At 40.6% G+C, this 23,683-nt stretch overlaps 1 protein-coding gene across 4 annotated transcripts in view; it reads right to left on the bottom strand.

The window, feature by feature from the left end:
- The window catches only part of ZZZ3 (zinc finger ZZ-type containing 3), a 56,444-nt gene extending 38,670 nt beyond the window's left edge, over positions 1–17,774 (bottom strand). The window contains exons 1-2 of one of the 4 annotated variants that reach the window (XM_082054838.1): positions 17,594–17,773; positions 11,312–11,403 (exon numbers count right to left, since the gene is read on the bottom strand). The gene's annotated coding sequence lies outside the window, so the exon portion shown is untranslated. Of the gene's footprint in view, positions 1–11,311; positions 11,404–17,080; positions 17,102–17,593 lie in introns of those variants that run through there. The other 3 variants (XM_082054840.1, XM_082054837.1, XM_082054839.1) reach the window with 3 other exon arrangements.
- Between the last annotated feature and the right edge of the window lie 5,909 nt (positions 17,775–23,683).

Genomic DNA, 23,683 nt, shown 5'->3' with positions numbered 1-23,683 from the left:
ATCTACAAATAGGTCTGAGATGAAAATATCACCTTTTCTTTTTTCTTTTCAGATGGGTCCAGATGGAGAAATTTTTCCTGTGGGTCATATTAAAGGACAGTGTGCTGCAGCACAAGTGGGATCATGTGGCCAGAACCCAATGTGAAGATGTGAAGTTTGTAACATGGTACCAAAGCCCTGGGAACAACAAACTACATTCCACACTTCAGCACACCGCCTAGTACTGCTTCATCTTAACATACTAGAAAAATGCAAAAAAGGTTCAATTACTGTGACATCATTTAATACAAACTGCATTTTACACGAATAAAAAATAGTCAGGCAATAAAGTAACTGTTGTCTGATACAACTAACTTACCAAGAAAACTAAAAACAGACTACACAGCTAACTTTCATGTCCCACTTCAAAAAAAACACACTTATCTTCACTAACTGGCCATCTCACCCCACCTACCCACTCCACTACATCATCCTAGGTGAAAGTCCCTCTCTAAACTATAATATGCTTTTCATGTGAAAGCACTCAGCTGCTAAATAGCTTTGCTGTTATCTAAGGAACACATCCTGTGTGGGATTACCAAAACATGTTACTAACACCTTTGAGATAAATTACACAGGTCCTTGAAAAGCTCATAAAATTAATTACACTAACTTGATTACAGTAACCATTTATCAAGACGTTATTCTAGCAGAATAGACTCCAATGGTATTTAACCTCTTAACCACAGCTAGAACACAGTTTCATACCAATAAACAGGAAAAATATTATTTGTTTCCTAATGAAGCTATTATTGCAATATGCAGAAAATATCAGGCACAAAAAGATACTGCTTTTTTTCCTACAGGTAGGCTGCAATTGTAAGGGCTCATGAAGTACTTAATAACCCTGCTAGCAGCTTACAGATGAAAAGGAAGTTGATAAACAGTGCTCCTTTTCTTTCTAAAAGTCCCCAAGATAAACCAGTTTGTTCATTTTTGTAGAATACTACACTGGAAATATCTACTTGGTCTGATTTATTTCAGAACAGTGACTGCAAACAGGCTACCCTACGAAGTACACTGTAATGTGCATATTGCATGAAATACTGTACAGAATATACTTTTACCCTAGATGATTTTCAGTCAAGGGCATGCATTTGAAACACGCCAATTAATATACTTTTTATATGCAAAATTACAGCATCAGCTACATAAGCCCCAGAAGGCTATCATAGTGACAAACACGGATGTACAAGATACAGCAGTACTACATACACACAACCAGGTATTCTGCATGGGTTATACTTAGAAGTGTAGTTACATGGGTACTAAGGCAAGTACCAACCCAGAGAGTTTGGAAAAAGGGAGCACGAGGTATGCAGTGCTTCCTGTAAAATATTCTGAATGTTGTATGAGAATTAAAATGGTTTTGTTCTCATTTTTTAAGAAGAATGTCCCCTCTGTCCCCTAAGAAAACAAAAAAAAAAAAAGGCAAGAAGGATGTTTTTCCAATTATCTCCATTAATGAAAAATGTTTTAACCACTTATTTTCCTCCTGATAACACTTTTGACTCAATCTAGGAAATAAGCACGTCATTATATAAGCAGACCAGCAAAACTGTTACCCTATGGGCTGGACCTTTGTAGTCCTAAATGCAACCCAGTTCTGCCAGACATCCCACCTTACCTACAGCATTTTTAACACTTCACGTTCCTCTCTCAGCCATCTCCAAAACTCGAGGATGGTGTGGCCAGTTCCAATATAGACATGCACGGACTAGAGTGCCAGCAAACTGTGTATAGCAGGGAACTGCTGGGCTCAAACTGCAATCCTCCTTAGAAAGGCAGCTCAAACTTTGATGAAAGCTGCAAACTCTTTACACTTCTGAGATCTCCACCCCAGCTAAAATTAGGGGGGTTGCTAAGTTGGCCAAGAGGTTCAAATGCTACTCAGTGATACTGGTAAACAAATAGAGGGATACCTTCTTGGCTAAGCTAAAGGGGTGATCTAAATTATGGCTGTAAATGCTTAAAACACGTCCTGGACAGACTCCAGTGGGGGAAAATACAGAGCTTTCCTGGCATCTATGAACAAAAGAAATGAAGTCTGTCACAGCTATACTGTGGTCTGGCTGTGTCTTCTCACCAGATGCATTTTTGAGGTCACAGAATTACAGACATCCCTTACTTGATGCTGCAGGTATAATTGTACTACCACTCACTATGGAACCCAACAGATGTATTCTTACATGCTAGGGGCTCTGGAAAGTAATGGACTAGTTTATATGTTAACCTTGAATTTAAATACCATAGTCACCTGCTACCATCAAATCATAGAATCAGTTAGGTTAGAAAAGACCCTTAAGATCTAGTCCCAACTGTAAATGACTTGTCTTATGTTGCTTTTTGATTACCAGTTATTTTTAAGAGCCTTAGCTCTTTTAAATGATCATGTGGCTGTGTTATGACTGACTTTGATATGTTAATTAAATTGTATGGTGCAACTGGCTTTGTTATACCCAGTCAAGTCTCCAGTGCACAAGCAGCAGAGCAACACCTATTTTCTGGTAAAACAGTCTGAGATAGTGCTGCTGTTGAAATGTCTTACTGATATAACTCTATTATAGAACTTCAACATTGTTGCAGTCCTCAAAATAGTGATTTGTGGCAAAAAGACCCATCCATACTTCTTGTTCCAGCCTTCCACGCAGGGTATTTTTTATTTTCATTCTCTCATTTTGCTGTGTGATATAATACACAGCACAACTGCTAGCTACATTAAGCCACACGATAGCTTTGCCTTTGCAGAGAGTCTTTCAAAGCAGTTTTGGGCATGTTCCTGTTCTGTGAGCTGTGTGTCAGCATCATCTACAGACAGAATAAGCCTGTTTCCCCAGGAGTGCCTGAAGCCAGACAAGAATTTTCTGCCACTGCCTGGGCATCCTGAAAGAACAGCAGATTATCAGCACTTACAAACAACATCTCAACAATTTATTCTTAGATTCTTTCCAAGTTCAGCTTTGCAACTGACACTGAGCTTGTTAAGCAGAGATTTCACACCATAACTACAGTTCTTCACCTTTCTTGTGACCACTGATAAATAATCTTTAGGCTTGCTCCACTTACATTTTTCATCTAGATGCAAGACTTGTTCATCAGTTTTGCAGTTTTTACAGCCCTTGGCACAGTAAAAACTCAGACCAGTCTGATTCATACTTTTTTAATCTTTAAAAGTCACAAATTAATTATCCTGAAAGATTGAGCCAGAAGAATAAAACTTTTCCCACACTACAACTATGCATCAGCTGTTTTTTCTCCAGGTATCTTATTAACTTGCTGCACATACACATTTTATAGATTTTAAGTGCATTTCTAAGAATTTCTGAGATTTTACACTGTTAATCTAAACCCACCATTAACCTGTCAACACATTACTGAAATACGATTACAGTTTAGCCTCTACATGCTTTTCTTTTTGCTTCCTTTATTCAACTTGGTGATATAAGGAATAGCTGGGTATTCTGCTTTTATTATTATTGTTCTTCAGGGTTGTTTTGGTTTTTAATACTCAGTTTATTATTTCTTGCACTCACGTGAGACCATTTACTTTCAAAACTATGCTCACTGTTCAAGCATAAAATGAAAGACTGCCTACAAAGTGAAAAATTCATTCTGATTCTATTATCCCTTCCCACTTGCTGAATACTTTATCAAGCACTTTCTAAATATGTTCCATGCTCCAGATATTGAGATGTTACACTACATTTAGAGAGCAAAAGAAACTTATCTACTGCTGCCTTAGCACATGAACATATCTGCCACCTATACACTCAGTTCCCTTTGTATGTTAATTTAGTATCCATTTTCAAAACTTTTTCCTCATTAAATCTTTCTCCTTATTGCTTTCAATTATATCCTGGTAGTGGCAGAATAAATTCTTTCTGGTTTACTCAGAGCTCCCCCTTCTGCTTCGCTTTTTATGACCTTGCCTATACACATTTTTCCAGGAACAAAGAGTGAACAAAAATAAAGATCCACCGTATTCTCGGTGATGGAAAACTACTGCATAAACAATTATGCCTTTCCAACTACAATGTCATACATCTTTCAAATACTCAGTACTAGTAACCTAGGTATATGCTTGCAGTTTTATCTACCCTAACAGAACACATGAGACTTCAAGGTTTTAAATAGCATCTAGCCTTTTCTCATTTGAATTTTCTGAAACTGAAGTGTTTTCTGAGTTTCACCCTCTCAAGACTATAGAACTCATGACTACAGTAATATTTCACCAATTTTAGACTTCATCGGTTATCAATTCAAAAATACACTGCAAGCTATGACCCCATTTTAATAAAATAACAATTAAGAGTATTTCATCTTTTCTATAAAAATAGGTGTCTGGCTATAGTATCTAAAATTCTTACTCATTTTTTTTTTCCCAAAATAGAAAGGAGATGCTCATCCTACCATTCCTTGTAATTACCCTGTGGCAGCAGCTAAAAGGACTGAAGAAACATTAAAAGGCTATTCAAGTTCCTGGTTCAGCCACTAGAGAATTCCTCAAAGCACAAGAACAAAGGAAAAAGAGAGAGCCACCATCTACCTTCAGCATATTTAATCACAGATTGAGGCAACAGGAAGGAGCTGCCAGAAGCTGGGTCAGAGAGTGTGAATTATATAGTTTCCATACCTACCCTAAGCAAACACGAGCAGATTGCCAGAGTTCAGTTTCCTAAATGGCCAACTCATCACAGCAGCACAAAATCTGCACTTGCAAGTAAATTCTTGCTCTCCACAGGCATGGGCTTTGCCTCTGAAATGCACACCACATTGTCCACACGCTGTATGAAGTTATTTACTGTGCACTTATATAATGACTTACAGAAATATTATGTAAAATGGGGGTTTTTTTCTGACTTTTATCCCTCCGAAACATCCAGTTTTACAGATCTGATCACTCCTTACAAGACCAAAGCCAACTTGACCAGTAGCTTTCTGAGACTGCCATAGACACAGTTTGGAATCTTTACAGGATGAATTTGAAAATAATCGCTAAAAGCAGTTACAAAGTTAGAAATCAATTAATTAACTGTGACAGTCATGTGTACATGTGCATTTATAAAGGTATCATGGAGAAGACTCTACATAGGGTTTTTTTAAAATAATAAATCACAGTTTCCCAGTGATTTCCCAGTCCTAAAAATGCCTTAATGACCCTTCCTAAGCAACATTTTTTCAAACTATTCTAAGGAACTTAATAGTGCTATGTCAAACCAAGTGCTATGCTTATTCCTCACTTAGTACCTCTGAAGAGCTGACATCAAGTATTAAGTAAGGATTAACTTGACAAATGTAATTTACATGCCATCCTTAAAACTGCTTAACCTTTTTAAAATACTATAAAAAAAAAAAAAAACTGATTGTCAGTTCTCTTAGGGAACATCTAAAATTTATGAATAAAAATATGAAATTATTCAGCTATGAACAACGGTATTACACACAACATAATGCTGTAGCCATAAAGAAAAATAAATACAGTAAGAATAGAGCCCCTAAGCAGCCTTTGCTAAATCCTGAATATACAAAGCTCTCATAACTCAATGATATATTATCTCCCTAGGGCAATAAGCAATTAAACACATTCCTTTCTTGATAACAGGAGAAAAAAAAATACATATAACCCCCCTATACATTTAAAAATTACCTTCACCATATCTAGAAACACAGAAAATACTGAAATACAGTGACCATGTCCAGCATGGCAGACCTGAGGACATACCTTTGCTGTACACTCCCAGAATTAATGGATATTTTATTTGGCTGATCACCTTGTTGTCTCGCATAGAGAAGCTGTCCCAAACCACTGACTATTCTTGTTGCCTCTTTCTGCACTAAGTCTAGCAGACAGATCAGTGTGTGATAATCATATTCAAAGCACGGCGTATGTATGTCATGGATTTTTACCACAGAATAGTAATGTTTTACATTACAACCCCTTTCTAATAATACTCCACATTATTTACTTTTTTTGACAGCTAGTGAAAAACAGGTTCATGTTTTTTACAGAAATGTCTATCAGAACACTTTTCTGAACAGTAATGGCTGATTTTAAGTCAGGGTTGGAGCTTTTTGCATAAAAATATTTTATTCTCCTGCGTTACTTGCATTTCTGAAAATTAGTTTTTGCTTCTATTTTATGACCCATTCGCTTAGTTTTGTGAGATCCTTCTACAACTCTGCCTCAAGACAGTGGTGAAATGCAGAATCATTGGATTTGTATTATCTCTAGACTATTATTGGGGTAGAGGCATTTTTTCTGCAATCACTGAAACAATTATTAAAACATTAGTACTCTGTAAGTAAGTATTCAACTGAAATTAACAACTCCGACTGTCTTCTAACATCTAGAACACCTGTTCATTTTGACTGAAAATCCCCCTCTTAAATCACGTGCCACCTAAGGTGTCCTCTACTTTCTTTCTGGAGTTCTGCATGCATACTGTCTGGACTATCTTTGCTCAGTTGAGGAAAATGTTAAAAGCATTTTAAAATTCACTCTTAGTGGTAAGGGTGAACATATCCATGTATTTGAACAGCTACTAAGGAAATAAAACTGTAAAATCCATGTGTGAGTCAGCAGAATCATAACTGAAAGTATGTCATCCCAGTCCAGCAGCGTATGTTGAAGATTACATATTCCTTGACAATGAATGTTATGGACTTCCAACGGCAAACACTTTAAGTGACTGAACCCTCTGTTTCAGTAGTTGGCTTGATTTAGAAAGGTTTCCACTGTCATCCCAAGTGGGTAACTCTCATGAGGACCTCATCATTTTGCATCCTAATAACTGCAATGCTATTTTCTCTACCACTGCTCTACTTACATCCATTTAGATGTTTCTCCAAAGAGCATTTCCTTAGTTTATTGTTTTGTCCAAGGCACCACCTTCCCCTGTATCTTTCTAACACAGCAAACAAAGCCACAACCATCTATCATCTCACTCCATATCAACAGGGTTGATTCACAGTCTGGTGAGCCTTCAATCTTTCTCTCTTCAATTTTGCAACCAGACTTCCCAGGTGAGGTTTCGTTTTACTGTTAAGTGATTTAATCTACAAAAAGGAGCAATCCCACTCCCCTGTTAAATCTCAGGCGCATCATCCTCATTTTTCCCATGCAGTTGCTTTAGTATTCAATCCGATCTCACAATGAGCTGATTTAGAAAATACAAACCCCTACAGAAGAGCCATTATTTTTCTGCTAGTTTAGCTCCCTAAACAGACCTACAGTAATGGCCAAATGAGCACAGGTGCTAGTGGAAAGCAGGGGTCACAACTATGCACTTTGGTGACAGATAGCTGTTGGATCAGGTTAGATGTAATGTGAAGCCTTACTCTCAGGCTCTGCCTTAGGCATTGTGTTAAAAAGCACAGTTACTTCTTTTAACTTGGAACTGTAATCTTCTGTGATGAAGACAAAAATATTTCATAACTGATGCACAGGAAATATTTCAGCCATCTTGCTGTTTTCATCTGTCTGTATTTCCCAGCTATAAGCTATATTAGACTGGAATTGTGAAGTCCTTGGGGGAAACATTCTTCATGCCTGCTTCTGCAAAGCAGGGGTCATAGCATCATTTGTTTTACTTTCCCTTCACTCTGTTTTACTGTTCACCCAAATATAAAACTGCTAAAATTCTATTGAAAATTTAACTTAAATCCAGTTGATGCAAGTCTTTACTGGCAGAACCTGAGGTGCAAAAAAAACCCAACCACCCCCACAACACAAACAACAGACCTCCTGTGTTCTGATTTGTTACTGATTCAAACTCTTGGGCTCTTTTTGACATCTCATTTTGGAAAATATAGTCAGTGAAGGTCAAAAAGAAAGTTGTCCAGACTTCAACAGAATTTAATTTCTAAGTGTAAGGAAAGCAAACTTTTGTTTCAAAGCAGTAGCAAGAGCTGATCAACTAGGGAAGCTGCAAGTATAGCCCATGGGTAGCAAAGGACACATTTAAGGGAGGGTAAGCAAACCAAACTTAAATTCTAACTCACGCACTTCTGCAAATCAGGCCAACTGACAGAACGGGTAGGATGAGAAGAAATTTCCACATGATTATTTGGTACAAGTCATGCAACAAAGCTACAGTGACACATGAATCAAAACTGAAAATGGTACCAAGTATATTACACAGTAAGCCTATTCAAAACCCTACTGTTTCTCAACGGATCTTTTGGGATTATTTCTTTGGGAGAATTTCTTAGGCCGAGTAAATACAGGCATACAACAACATAATAAGAGTTTTTTAAAAAGACAGTTGATCTAACTGCAAATAATTCAACTATGAGCTCTACCCTAAGAGCAGGACACAAACATCTGATCACAAGACTTACCTCTCAAGTGGAAAATCAATGAGACGCAAGTCACGCTGGATAAAGTGACATTAACTGGCCTGCCTTTACCTCCATATCCCTGCAGAAGATTCCCTCTCTACATTCAGAATTTCAAGAGGAGAAAAAAAAAAATAACCCTTCATGCAATATAGCAAGTTTCAAGAAAACCACTTCTGGGCTATAATTAACCAGCGATATTTTCAGATCACAAGTCACATAAATTAAATTCAGAAACACTAACAATAAATGAATTACCTATATTGTTGGCGTGGGGTTCTTTTGAAGGGTACTCATAAAACAACAACCACAAAACACTGATTAGATCTTAACATCAAGAAATCTGTTCCTTTACACTTCCACACTTGAATAATTTGAATGGTCCTGACAGTAAACTGTACTCCATGAAGAAATCCATTTATGAGAATGAAATACAGAGGATACTTGAGGATTTGCAGAAATCTCTTTGGTTCAACAACAACTAAGACCTTCAAACTACATGTCAAGAACCACACTGAGATAAAACCTAGCATCTAAAACGTCTTTAAATGAACCGTGAAGTAGGAAAAGAAATCTGAATAGGACACATTTCACCTTGGGGAGGGCGAGGGAGGAAATGGGGGAGCTTTATTTGCATTAGGACATCATACCAACAGTAAATGTTTCTCATTGTCCTTTACAGCAGTGGCTGTGAGATGGCAGCTATGTGAAAAACCTTTTCCATCTGAAGTATCTTAGGAATCCTCTTAACAAAGGATCAGTGGATTCCCAATTATGCGATCCAGAGAAACTCTCAGCTGACCTCACTGAAGAGAAACGAGATAACTACACTTTGTTCTGTTAGAAACCACTTCCTCACAGATGGATTATAACACTACACAAGCATACATGAGAAGTAATTGCATTACTGCGGCCTCCACAATGATACTGTGAATGATTTTTTCAGCCTTTCTGCATTTTAAGCAATGCACTGGATATAGCAGAATTTCCAGAAAACTGACACAATAAACACTATGATTCTGCTAAAACCAGTAAACTAGTTAAAAGAAAAAATCATAAGCTGTAGTGGATTCTATTTTGCCTATTATTCCACAGCAAAATAAATTAAAAATATACGGGACAGACTGAGGATTTAAAAGAACTGGAACATCTGGTTAGCTTCCTTCTTTTGTGAAGGCGTGCTTTTGAGGAAATGCCCAAAGAACAGAGCTGGCAGCACTGCCATGCACAGAAACATTGTCAAACCTTTACAAGTGACAATTTACACAGAGTAGTTACTAACAAAAGCAATATAATCATGTGTACCTAACCAGTAAAATTCACTGTTAGTTATGCTCTGACTTTCAGAGACATGTTACAGAGAAAGCACAAGTAAATTAAAAGAAGGTAGTGGGTGGAAGACAAGACATATATCAATATATTCTAACTTCAGAATTATTAATAAAATGCAGTTTTTTGAAGTTGCCAAAGAAATTTAATACACTTGGAAACAAAGAGGGGGGAGGAAAACAAAGGCAAACAAACCCTAGCATATCTTGCAATGTTAACAGATTCCCACTCCAATTCTTTTAGTTTGTCACTGCCTATACATTCTCCCAGTTCACTCTGCAAGAAACACTTCTCCAAACTCCAGGTTAAAACAGCCTTTTTCAGACAGTTGTGTTCAACAATTTCCTCTCAGCTACAGCTGAGAGCTTAGAGAATAGGTACATCTGTCTCTGCCTAAGACTTAAGCCTTTGTGCCCTTACTGCATGAGATACTGTGACCCTTTTATAATACTCCACAAAAAAGTCTCTGTACTGCAGTGAAACATATAAGGAAAATCCCTGGAAGACTTAAAATATCTAAGGAAAGGAACAAATTCCTTTTCTGACATCATTCTACTATAGTGAACACCATTTGCTTTCTTCCTTTATTGACTTTTAGAAACAGGATTCTCATGAACAGCTTTGAAATCACATTTACTTAACTGAAATAAAGTATACAAAACCGTTAAGAATTAACTTCCACCATGTCCTGCTGCTTTTGCAAGTACACGTAGCAAACATTACATCAGGATCTAAACTCAGTACCATGTCAGTTACCAACACTGTTTCCCACTGCTTTAGTGACCAATTTCACATCAACTGCACCAAACAGAATAACGACAGCCTGTGAGGTTCAAGTATATATAGGGTTTCATCCACATAATTGGTGAGATGGAAAGATGCCCTCAAAGCCTAATTACAATTAGGCAGTAATGGACTGAAATCATTACTTTATCTAAATCCTCTACAGTCTTTTTAAACATTGAAAATGTGATAGAATTTGTTTCACTTTAACGTTTTTCCCAATTACAGAGTCCATACACATGTGATATGGAGCCTATCCTTCATTCGGCATTAAGCCCCAGGCAGCTTTTGTCAAATTTCAAACATCAGAAAAACTTGAACAATGTCACCTGGAATATAGGCAGTTGATTTTGAATAGAAAAAGTGCAGAATAATTAATTAAACTGAATTTGATTCAAAACACAGTTTTATCAAATTGCCCCATACTTTTAACCCTAAAAAGATTTAACAACTCATTTGTGTCAAGGTTAGTTCTTTTAATTTAATCCAACATTTTAAAATTACCTAAAAAATCTCAAAGGAGATATTTTGTTTGAAACTAGTATATGTAGTAGAAAGGATACATTTCTATTCAGGTTTTTCCATATTGTGACTATTACACAGCAATGAACATGAAAGACTGAAATCTATTTCTAATTCACGGAACACAAACCAATTTTAAATAACATCATATTTATATATCAAACTGTCCAGGAACATGAAGTTACTTTATAAGTTATGATTATCTCTTGAAGTACGTCTCTCAGATAATAACTGTTATCTCTGTTTTACAGAAAGAAGGTGAAGTTGCATCATTTGCTCTGTTTCAGAGCCTGGAATGCACCTGATTCCCTGGCTCCCTGGATTTAATCTTTTGAACTTTGCTTCTCTTCAACGAACCCTTCTGAAGGACTTTGAGTCTGGCTCAGTTTATTTCTATTGGATCATAAAAAACATATAAAGGTAAGTCAAAGATATTACATCTACAGTGAAGACTCTATTGAAGTTATTTTCAAGATGACATTACAAAAGGCTTTAATAAATACTTTATGAAAAACCTAGATCTTAGAAACTGTCACGTCACTTATATTTTTTAATATATCATGGCCACTAAAATTGCAAAAATCATAAAAATGCGGAGAGACCTAATGCTGACAAGTCAACCTACTTCCTGTGCCAAGGACAGACCAACTATACCTGAATCACCTCTAAAAGGAGGTTATTTAACCTTTTCTACAGCACTTTCAGAAACAGATATCCCATTACCTCCCCCAGATATTTAATCCTGTGATTATCTATCCACAGAACTGCAAAGTTTCTTCTAACACTGAAATCTCCTTTTTTGCTCTTTAGAACCACTATTTCTTACCCTACCTAGAGAGAACAGTTCATTACATTCTTCTCTGTAGCAATTGTTACTTTATTTTAAGCCTATTGTTGTGTCTCCCCATCTCTGCTGTAGACTGAACAAGTGCAATTCTTTTAGTCCTTCCTCAAAGGTCATTATTGCAACTCTTCTCTAAATACTCTTCAATTGACCCAAAACTATTTTAAATGGAGTAACAAAAAATGGAGACGGTACATCATCTGAGGCCTTACACCAAGAAGAATTTCATATCTTACATGTACCAACAATCCTGTTCATATATCCCAATGAGACTTGGTTTTTTATAGAACTGTCATGACTGCTTTGTGTTCATTTTGTGATGCAGCTGCTTATTTACACAACTGTCACCCAGCCAGTTGTTTCTCATATTTACGTTTGCTGTTGCTAACTGAACATATTATTTTGTGTTTTCTCTTTACAGACCTGCATCCCATATAGTTCACATCATTCATCCAATTTGTCAAGACCATTTTATACTCTAGTGTTTGTATTCCTTCCCAGATTCATACTGTCCAGGTAGTTACTAAATCTGCTTTGGTGTCTCATACAGGTCACAAGCTGAAAGACTAAACAGGATTAAATTCAGAAAATACACCTGCACAGTTCCACTCAATGCATGCCTTCAATTTGAAATGTCCTTAGAGCATGTAATTAATAAGTAACTAACCAGCATGGTACATGTTCTCTGACAGTATCTATTTTTAGTGTTTAACGATTCTTTAGCTGTGGAGATTAAATTCCTAACTTCGACACTACTGTATAGGCAGAGTATCTTTCAAACACAAATATGCAGAGGAGGCTCTACTATTCTCCTCCCCCTTTAATGTATTTGTATGTGCCCAGTAACCCAGTTGCATCCCTCCTCCAACTTTGAATTTGGGCTATATCTCTGTTTATCTTTCCTATACTAGATACACTACAGGGACACTTCAATTCACACAAAAAATCACTAGCTCTGAAAAATTCAGATCTTATGCACATATATTTATATATATGCACCAACAAAACAAAACCAACAAAAAGTGGGACATTACCATTTATGTACCAACAGACAAACTCTGAAGAACACTCATTTCCTTTTTGACTTCTGAATTTTCTTACTACAGTAAGTGTTTTAAATGAAGTTTGAATCACTACATTTTCATGACACCAATCAGGTATTCCTCATGACAAAGCTGTAAAAGACTGACAAAATCCCACTGCTCTACTACCGACATACTCTCTAAAAGCTAACCTTTTACCCTTCTTACCACTAGTTTGGCCCTTATATGTGCACTCACTAATCAAAACAAATATTTGTGTTTAAATTAGTAGTAGTAAAAACACCTTTAAACCTTGGACAATTAAATTGTCTACCTTGCCAACATTCATATTTCTATGTCCTGTGATGAAGTTCAGCAGACCAGAAAATCTGGAAAGCGACTCATGGCAATCTAATAGATAAAACATCACCACAGGAGAATCAACTATTTTCTGAAGCAAGACACAAAGCAATCAGCTTAATGGAAAGCAAAAGTATTTAAATTGAGTATCAGGTAAAACTTCAACCGTGGGGTGATGAGCTGCTGAAACAAGCAACACAAAGAGGAATTTCATCATCAGAGGGAATGATCTCAGTACACTTCCAAAGGGCAGAGGATTGGACTAGCTGAGCTTTCTGCATTTCTATGTTTAACTGAATTCATTACAAGCCCAAAACATTAAAGTAAATTTAAAGAACAGTTATTGTAAATTGAGCTACAAGGCTTTTTGTCTGAATATATAAAACCCTCCTGTATGACAAATTGTCTGTCTAAGGGAAAGTACTTAAATGCATACTTCTAACTAATACACAAATTTTGAATGCAAACTATACAAGTTATCGATCTATTATGCTACAAAGGCAAACCCGAGCGTTTTGATTACAAGCAGCACCTAATCAGAGAACCTTTTGAAAAGTCTTTTTGTTTGAAAAACAGTGCCCAATAAGAGAACACACTATTTAATGTTCAGCTCTGCACTTCTTAAGTGTTTTATGAGTTACTCAAACCGAAAGAAGGTCTTCACAAAACTAAAACAAACTCTCATGACTGCTCTTCTACAACCAAGGCAGTTTTTGAAGCAAAAACCACATTTACAATGTTCTTACAACTAATAGGACAATATACACTTAACTGTTAGAGTGTAAAGTTTACTGAAGGCAAATTCTTATAATCATCAGCTTGATTTCCAGCAAAGCACACTTAATTTGGAAACTAAAAAAAACTTCCTCACTACCCAAGTGAGAAAGTTTCTCACTTTCTGCAACTTCACTCCCACCTACAGATGTGGCAGATTTTTTCTTGTTCAAGGCTTTTAAGGAGAAGTTCTGCAAGTATCTGTCTGGAATAATCTAAGTACATTTAAAACAACCCTAAAGAAAGGAAGCAAGAGGTCTTAACAGTACTGTATTCCTAAAACTGTATATGCAATGTAAATCTATGGATATAAGCAAGCGTTGAGTACTTGAAAAATAACTTATCTCTTGCAAATCTGGTTATGACTGCATAGACGTGTATCATCAGTTCCCACACAATGCAAAGACTTCCATTTTTGGGAAAACCAAAACAAAGCAAACCCCAGTATAATAGCCCTGAAGACTTCAAAGAGAGTTTTTCAAATACGACAGACTAATTTAAAAAACAACAAAAACCCCCAAGCCCACAAGTAAGACTGACTGCAAGGACTTCTGCTCCAACTTCCCAAGTACTTTTAGAAACATTAAGAAAATACTTCTAATTTTCCATGTCGAACAAGGTGGTAAAAGCGCAGAGTAAAGTCTTATCACCTTGTATCCACCACACAACTCTTACTGACCAGAAGTCAACCTACCCAAAGTACCTAGAATGATCTGGAAGAACCAAGAAAAAAATCCTTAAGTCTCTTGGAAATACAGGAAGAGTGAACCTTTCATTCTCTATGAGACTATGGACAGCAGACTAGAATCTCACTACACAAGTACATTAAAAACACTGATAAATACCAGAGGAGTCATGTGCTGTTCAGCTGTAGAACAGAGGCCCATACATTCCCAAATTTTGTGAAACAGAGACCTAGATACTTTTGCACATTAAACATGTAATACCACTGAGCTCAAAGATCCTATTTGCTATTTCTCTTTTTCAAAAAAATGTTGAAAATTATGACACAAAACATATGATTGAACTTCACGACTAAATAGCTTAGTAACTAAATTATTTAATACCACATATCTCTTGGTATTTATATACCTGGGGTAAGCAATGCAAAGGAAAATTCAATTAATAGTGGTACAACTGAGAATTGCAACAACTACCTATCTTGGACTAAATAACTAGACGCATAAATTATCAACAGTATTTCAATTTAAGGTCATAACTGCTGCTCCTTACTGACACACAGGGTTGTACCGTATAACAGTCCTTCACAAAAAGCCTTACTGTAAATTCAAGACAGAATGTTTTGATGAAATAAACATGACGGCACTCGAGAAAGCCTACAACCAAAGTTGTGCAGGTTCTGAATGACTTGCCAGAAGTCACATGTTAAAGTAAATTGCTGACTGCTAACCTCTTCTAAGGCAATGGGAGTTTCATGAGTGACTTCACTTGGGTGAAAATTTCACCTGATAGCCATTTTTTTAAACATTTTACCACACATTCTTTACTTTAAAAGGACTGCATTTTTCTGCCCTACTGTTTAAAACACACCCTATTTTTTTTCCCTTAAACTTTTTTCCACTTCTCATTAAGCAAACATAGTGTTATTAATCAGAATGACAGTACAATAAGATTATAAGATACTTGAAAACAAACTGCAAAAGTAACTTGTCAACTTATTTTCTGAGACGTTATACTTGCCTATGAAAATAATTAAATGTTGCTAGCCTCAAATCTACCAGTCCTTACTGGATCACCAATCCTTGTAGCAGCTAGGAGGTAGGGGAAAGCATAATATCTAACCACATGATACAAATACAACCAAAAAGCATATTCTGAAAAGGTTGCGCAAGTTAGTATTTAATACGAAATACAGAATACACTTAGAGCTTCACCTTAAAAACCTCAGTAAACAATCACTGTTATTAGTACAGTAATAATGACAATATCAATGGAAAACTTGCAAATATATGTACAAGCACTGAAGAGCTACTATAATTTCTTTAATAATAACTGCAAGCATATTTCCAAAATCAAGCCTGGAACACCAAAGCCTAAAGAACACAGTCTTTTACAAAAAATTAGTATTGGTTATGTGGCAGCCTAAAAACTAGATTAGTAAACTGAAGAGTTATGCTCCAAGACTACAAAAACTGCCAGCATTCCTAGATAATCAGGAGTGGAACACAAGACACCATAAGGAAGCAGCAGAACCATATGCTCTCCCTTAAGAGAGATCAGGACTAGGAGACAAAGGGGATATTGCTGAGCTGGGAAGTTTGTATACTACTGGAATTATTTTTTCCAAACACAAGAGAAAACAAATGTATTTTACAAGTTTGAAATATAATGGGCCATATATCACAGCCTCAAGAGAGATCAAATTTGTGATGTTAAGTATCTCTCCTTTTGGCCCCCTGCATCCTCAAACATCAGCATTCCTACAGGGCTGGAGCACTCTGGGTTCAACAGCAGGAACCTCAGTGAGCACAGAAGCAGCAGCACGGGACAGGTGTGAAAGCGACCCCAGACAGCAAAACCACCATGAAGTGCTTGTGGGGGACCAGGGCACGGCCCAGGGCTGCACGCTGGTCGAGGAAGGGCCATAGGACCCGTGGATGTTGCCCCAGACTGAGGCAGCAGCCAGAGGCACGGCCAAGTCAGCGCTGTGCACCCGGGCAGCCCGTCCCGCGGGCGGGGACAACCGGGGGCCACCAGCGGGCTGTGCGGGGCTCGCCGCCCGGCAGCCGTGGCTGGAGGGCCCGGGGCACAGGCGGCGCGGCCGCGGGGGAGAGGCGCCGAGCGCTGGGAGCCGGCCCGCAGCCCGCGCCGCTCTGGAGAGCCGGCCCGGGGGGTGGCGCGGCCCGTGCGCCGCGAGGGGCGGGCGTGAGGTGAGCTGAGGTGAAGCGGGGCAGGGCCGGGGCGGGGGGAGGAGGGAACGGAACGGAGCGGAGCCAGTCGCGCTTCCCCGGGGCGCCCAACCCCGCCCCGCTCCCCGTGTGGCCCGGGGCGCGATGCGGGGAGGAGGCAGGTCCCAGGGTCCCCGCCCCCGGGCCCCCGTTACCATTACCCAGCACGCCCAGCGCTGCGCCGCCATCCCGCAGCCGGCCCGCTCCCGCAGGGACCGCGTGACCTCGCGAGATTTCCTCACCCCTCCGCGCGCCCCCCCTCCCCTTCCCCGCGACCCGGCCCGGCCCCGCGCGCGCGCACGCGCACCGCCCGCGCTCAGCTCAGACCCAACATGGCGGCCGCGGCGCCGCGCACGTGTCCCCGTTCCCGCGGTGTCGAGCAGGCGCGCGCACGGACACACACGTAACGCTTGGGGGGGGGGGGGAGGGGGGGGACGGGGGGCGGGGCCGCCGCGCACGCGCACGAGGCGCCGCTGCGGAGCAGCTGATTCGAACAAGGCGCGCGAGCCGCCACCTCCTCCCCGCACGCGCTGGTCACGTGGGGGCTTCCCCCCGCTCGCTCCCTCCTCCTCCTCCCTCCCCTCCTTCCCCCTCCCCTCGCGGGTTCCGAACTCGGCACCATCCGGGTCCCCCTTCCCCCGGGGCCGGGCCCACGCCCGGGGCCGAGCCCTCACCTGGCGCCCGCTCCTCGGCGCGGCCGGCCCGCGCAGCCCCGTGAGCGCCTCGCTCCCTCCGTGCTGCCCGCACCAGGCAGCGGCGGCTCCGCACAGCGCCTGCTCCCCTCAGCGCGGCGGCGGCTCCTTCCGCTTCCTTCCCCTCCCCCTCCAGCCGCTGCGGCGGGGACCCGCTCCCTGCAGCTCCGCCTGCTGGCTGAGGGCGGAGGCGCCCGGCCAGGCCTGCCGGCCGCCGCGGCCAACGGCCGGGGGGCGGCCCGCTGCCCCGGGCGGGGCAGGGAGCGGAGCGGCGCGGCGCTCGGGCGTGCCCCGCGGGGAGGGCCGGCCCCGCGCGGGGGGGGGACGGGCCGTGCCCCCGTGCGCTGGGCAGGTGTCTGGCGGGGCGCCCTGAGGAGCGGAGCCCCGCGTGCTCGGCTGTGGGTGCTCCCGCCCGGCCGGGCAGCGCCGCGGCCGCCCCGCCTGCCGCCCCTCCGGCGGGCCGCTCTGCCGCCGAGCCGCGGGGGGAGCCGGCCGGAGCCGGGGGACTTGCGGGTTTGCTGCGGGTGGGGACGAGAAGGGGCAGCAGCGTCCTGCCGGCTGGAGGTGCTGCCTCCCGGGCCGGACGAGGCAGTTCCTGCTTCTGGAAGTGCCGCCTGCCCCAACAGCCAGGCTGCTGCCCCCGGAGCGGGGCTGTTGCGTTCGCGGCTCCTGGACAATTTCCAGGGCGCTCTCCTGCCGTTCTCGGTTCCAGCAGTGCCTCAGGAACAGCCACTGTCGGGCACTCCAGCCCCTACCGAAAAATGAACCAGTCGTGCTTTCAAATATCTTATTTTTGGTACCCGTCTCTGCTCATGTGTATGTGATCAGCAAGAGTTACTACGTACCACACCGGCTGCTTGGATTTATTTCTGTACTACGGAGGGAGAGGAAGTACTGTGCCTCTCTTACTATCTTTTTAACTGCTTGGTGTGTTTTTCCTGATACACCACGGTTAGAATGCATCTGCAAGAGCTTTGTGCAGCCAAGAAACACAAAAGACTCAAATTTCCTGTTAAATACTAATGAAATTCTAGAACCACTCAATTAAGAACAATTAACTTTCCAAATTGCTAGAAAATCCTAAACTAAAACAGTTTTCTGTAACAGAAGGCTAAGTACTGAAGACTATTTTCAATTGCTTTAAAAAGTAGTTACTGCATGGTAATTCAACTGACTGATACTTTTGTGAAGAATGTAGATTTAATAAAATCCTAATTGCCCAAATTACAAGTCTAGTCATACACTCATTCTGCAATGCCAGAGTCTGCAGAAAAACCTCAGCAGCTTTTCCACTTTCCCAAGCAGTTCTCACTTTCCTCTGCATCTTGCTGACTTGGAAGTCTTCTTCTGTGATGACATTCAAAACAACTGAAATCCCACAAGGGAGAGAAGGAAGTTTGGGTTTTTTGGGGGTTTGTTTGTTTGTTTGCTTGCTTTCTCGTTGGAGCTATGCCACTGTTCTCATGCAGTCTTCCCATCTGTATGCTGAAATCTGAAAGAGGAATGGAGCTTTTTGCATTATTGCAGGAGCACCTGTAAGTACTAAAATGTTGTGAATTGCCATCCATTTAGAAATATCATCACTTAACTGAACAGCTGCAGTGGCTAAAGATACTGCATTTCAGAAAAGTTCTACTGCTTTCACAGGAGAACTGAAAGTTCTCAGCTGTTTCAGTGCAAAATTGATTTTATTTCCCCCTCCCCCAAATTCCCATTGCTGTTCAGGGGGCAGCTGAGCAGCAGAGCTGCCCTGACCCACACAGGACCTCCCTGGCCCCACGGGCTTTCCCGCTGCCCACTCTGGTGCTCATCTACACATATGGTGAACCAGCTGGACTTCCTAAGCCACCAAAGAAACATTTCCTGTTTCTGGGGTTTGTTTTCAGCTAGAGAATAAAGTGCATTGGCTCACCGTGGAGACCAACAAAAGAGTCAGCAGGAGAGGTTGGCATGAGAGAGTTGCCAGCAGAGGGGAGGAACCAGACAATCCTCTTGGCAGCAGTAACTTTTTGGCAACAGGATTAAACCCGTTGAACTGTATTGTCTAACCACACCCTACACCAGGATTTGCTTTGAATTCACTGAGGAGGACATGGTCTGCCATCTTGCCCAAGAAGCAATAACATCTAGTGATGGGGTGATAACAAAGAGCAACTGGTGTTAATGGTGTGATGTTCCAGGTGATGGTTGCTGCTGATGAAAGGGACATTCCCCAGGCTCCTGCCCCACCTCTGCATACCCCCTGCTTTGCCCTGGATGGAATCCAGCCATTGTGTCTCTACAGGGTAGTTTAGTTTGGCTCAGCTAACTTTCCAGAGGAAAATTAACAATATGCAAAGAAGAAAAATGCAGACCCTGTGTAGTAAGGGCTGAGATCAAGCAGGTTTACTGAGAACTCCACCCAAGAGAATTTGCATTTCAACCTGGAGAAGTTTGAAGCTGTCTGGGGCTGTACATCCGCTCTGTCCGCACAGTTCGAAATCTCTTTCTTCCACTCCTGCAGCTCCTTCTCCACAGTATCCTACAGCAGCTTTTAAATAACTGCCAAGTCTAAAGGAACATGCTCCTGCCTAGCAGCACATTGCTGTCTCCAATACATTTTCACTTCCAATCTCCCTTGCTCTTCACGTACCCTGCCCAAACTACATCACATTCCCAAGTCCTGTGGCTGCAGTTTCCTCTGTGCTGCAGCATCTATCTTGTATCAATAACTGGTAGCTGCATTTGTTATGGGCAGCCTTGAGTATTACTCATTTATAGGGCAAGAACAATTTGTCTGGTATCAATGTTGGTAGTAAAACCAAAGAACAACAAAAGAACCCCCACCACTATTCTGATCAAGGGAAAATGGTGTCAATGTTAGCTTCTCAGCATGTTACAATGGGACAAGCTAAAAAATACCATATCAGCCCCCAAGTCAGTACCTTCTACACAAAATCAGGAGCTGTTTTATATCCCTCCTCATCACTGAAACCTCAGCTCATGTTTGTGCATAGAGAACTTCCTAGGACCACAAAGGCCAGCATTGATGAAGCTGTTATATTTCTACCTATCTGAATCCATGAAATAGTGTAATTACTTTTCCTATTATTAGGGCAAATTAAATGTGATTTTTTTTCCTAACACAAGATAAACAAAGTTCACTCTTCGCAATGCAGCACAATTGAGAAGTTGTTCCTAAGGTCATCTGGGTTAGTTCTGTGACAGCTGCTCTGGTCTCTTTACACCGGCCATGCCCCAAGAACAGCATCAGCCAGCTAATCCTGCTCGCTACCCACCGCTGCAGTTAAAACAGGGCTTATGTTCTTGGCTACAGCTCAAGATCTACACTGGATCTTCAAAAGGGCATGCAGGATGAGGAAGATTACAGCTGCATTTATCTCCAGAATTCAGCTCAAGCTTATTTGTTCTGACTCAAGGGCAGCTCTGTAGGACTGGCTGGTGTGGAATTACTCGGGTGGCTGCACAGGGAGTCCTGGCCAAGAGCAGAGTTTGTCTCAAGCCAGTTTAAGTTCAGGAGGGTCAACTCCCACAGAACAGCCAAACCCAACAAACAGTCCTGGACTGGATGGGAGTTGGCTTAGCAAACACTCAGAAGTCTCTGCATTAATTACTTTACCATCTCAATAACTTTTTTCATAGGTACTTTAGGGGTGGCCTTTGGATTTTGTATTTACATATTTCTAAAAGAAAAAAAAAGAAACAGCATAAAAAACTGAGCTAAAAAAATAACCAAAACAAAACAAAAAAAACACCAAGCCAAAACCAACACATTTTTAACAGTGTTAAGACCATTTTCTGCTGAAACACAGGAGGTTATTAGTTTATTCCCATTTTATGCCCATATATTTAAAGTAGGGGCAATCTAACCCCAGTTGGTCTAAAAATTTGCAGTTGAGATCTGATATTTATTTGTAATAATTGAATTCATTAGGCTATATTCAGTGCAATGTATAACCACTCCTTCCTCATGAGGTATCCATTTACATGGCTTTTACAAGTTTCAGTAGAGGCTTCAAAGTCAGGTAGATATGAAATGATAGCTAGACTGTAGTGCGTTATTAAAAAATATTCCAGATTGGAACTCATTAAACATAAAAACAGTATAGCAAGAAGGAAGCTCCTTGTTTTTCAGAATATATTCTACTTATTTTTTAATGCTCAAGAGTGAGGTTTTATATTTCAAAACAGATGTTATGAATTTCTGCCCAGACCATCAGTTTGCTCTTTCCTCTCTCCTTTAGAAACGTTCCTTTGATACATGTATAGAGATAGAGCACTCTCAGGTATTAGTGGTTCTGCATTAATACTTTCAGTTATGTCCAACCTACCTAAAGATGTGTCAGGTCACGGAATATCCCTGTTACTGTCCTGACTGCCGCCTTCCATATTCAATCAGGTCCAAGACCACAATACAGGGCTCTATTGTTACTCAAACTGAACAGTGTTTACTGTGTTCAATGTAAACAAAAAAAAAAAAACCCACAGAAATTTAAGATGTAGGTGTCTAAGTCAAACTAACAAACAAAAAGACCCAGCACATTTCTGCCTAGCCTTTACACACATTTTTTTGTTCCAAACTGGAAAGTGTTTTAAAGACAAGCGTAGCCGGTGATTAGGGCCCTTCCATACAGGATATGAAAGACTGAATTTTTATTTAAACCTAATCGCCACCACACAGCAGTGGATACCAGCACTGCTGATGGGTTTAAAAGGAAAGATCCCTGTTCAGGGCTCAAATCTAAAGTGGAGCGTAGGCACTTTTTGGATTTAGGTTAACAGTGCGACCAAGAAGCTTAACATCTTCTGGAGGATGCTTGTAGAGCAGAATCCCAGCAAGTGCCTCCATTACCTGTATCTTTTGCAGTATCTACAGAAAAGAGCCCAGGAAGACGGGCCCCTGCACTTGAGTGTGCAAAGTCAAGGTCACACATGAAGTTCAGATTGCTACTATCTAGTTAAAGAGACAAATTACCGTGACTTACCCAGCTTGGTTGGAAAGCAAATTAATTATGCTACAAACAAACAAGGTAAGAGAGAGTACATTTCCCTACGGGAAACTATTCAGAAGCTAAGACACCAAATAAGAGTTTATAGCTAAATACATGTCTTATTTCTTGCTTCTACAGTTAAATTGTAAAGTCAGTCTAAATATAAAACCTCAGTACTAGACTAGAAATTTAATTGAAAATATTGTTTAACTGAATGAACAGCTACCAATCAATTAGCATTTTGACATGTATGAGTGCATTTCTGTTTCTATAGCTGAAAATCTCCAAGTAATCTTACTTCTGGTCCTAAAGAGAAGGCGTGCGCATCGCTGGAAACAAACCTGCATTCACAGCATGAGCAAGTGCTGGATCTCTCTTCGTTTGGGTTTGGCATTTTAACAGACACCCGGAGGGGTGGGGAGGAAGCCACATATCACCATGGTAACCAGGACATCTTGTTTTAGCATGCACATTAAAAAACATACAGGACAGAACAAAATTAGTCCCCTAGAAAAATATTCATTTCTGGGCAAAACTATTCACGAACAATGAAAAGGTCTTGGCATTGTCCTGTGAGATACAAGACAAAATTTGCTATTTTTCCTTTTTGACAGCTGACAATTTCCTTTGAGCAAAACTTTTTCTTACTTATAAGAATCAAATGCTTCACCTCCTCTGCCCTCTTTATTCTTCTCAAAGTATTTTAAGATTTACTTTCTCATGTGGCAAGTTATTCCAAAAATGTATCTTAATAAAGTTCTTCATGTATAGTAAGTTATTTTTGAGTTCCAAGTGAAAAAGGAAGAACATACCTGGAAATGAAATCTTCTCAACTTCATTTATATTATGAAAACATTTTGTGGATGGTGACTCCTTTATTTTTGTACCTCCTGTGCTGCTGAACAAATAGCTAGTAAGCAAAGTAAGTGATTCATCAGTATAGCATAAAGGCATATCAAAACTGTATAAATAGAATAATGGAATGCCCTGAGTTGGAAGTGTATAACCAGTGTATTCCTATTATCCCAACTTTAATTTTTACTGACATTTCATAATAGGATATAATCAGTAAGTCAAGTGT

The sequence above is a fragment of the Streptopelia decaocto genome, assembly GCF_964273445.1.
Source record: "Streptopelia decaocto genome assembly, chromosome: 5".
Classification (NCBI taxonomy): domain Eukaryota; kingdom Metazoa; phylum Chordata; class Aves; order Columbiformes; family Columbidae; genus Streptopelia; species Streptopelia decaocto.
This window is presented reverse-complemented; position numbering and strand designations above follow the sequence as displayed.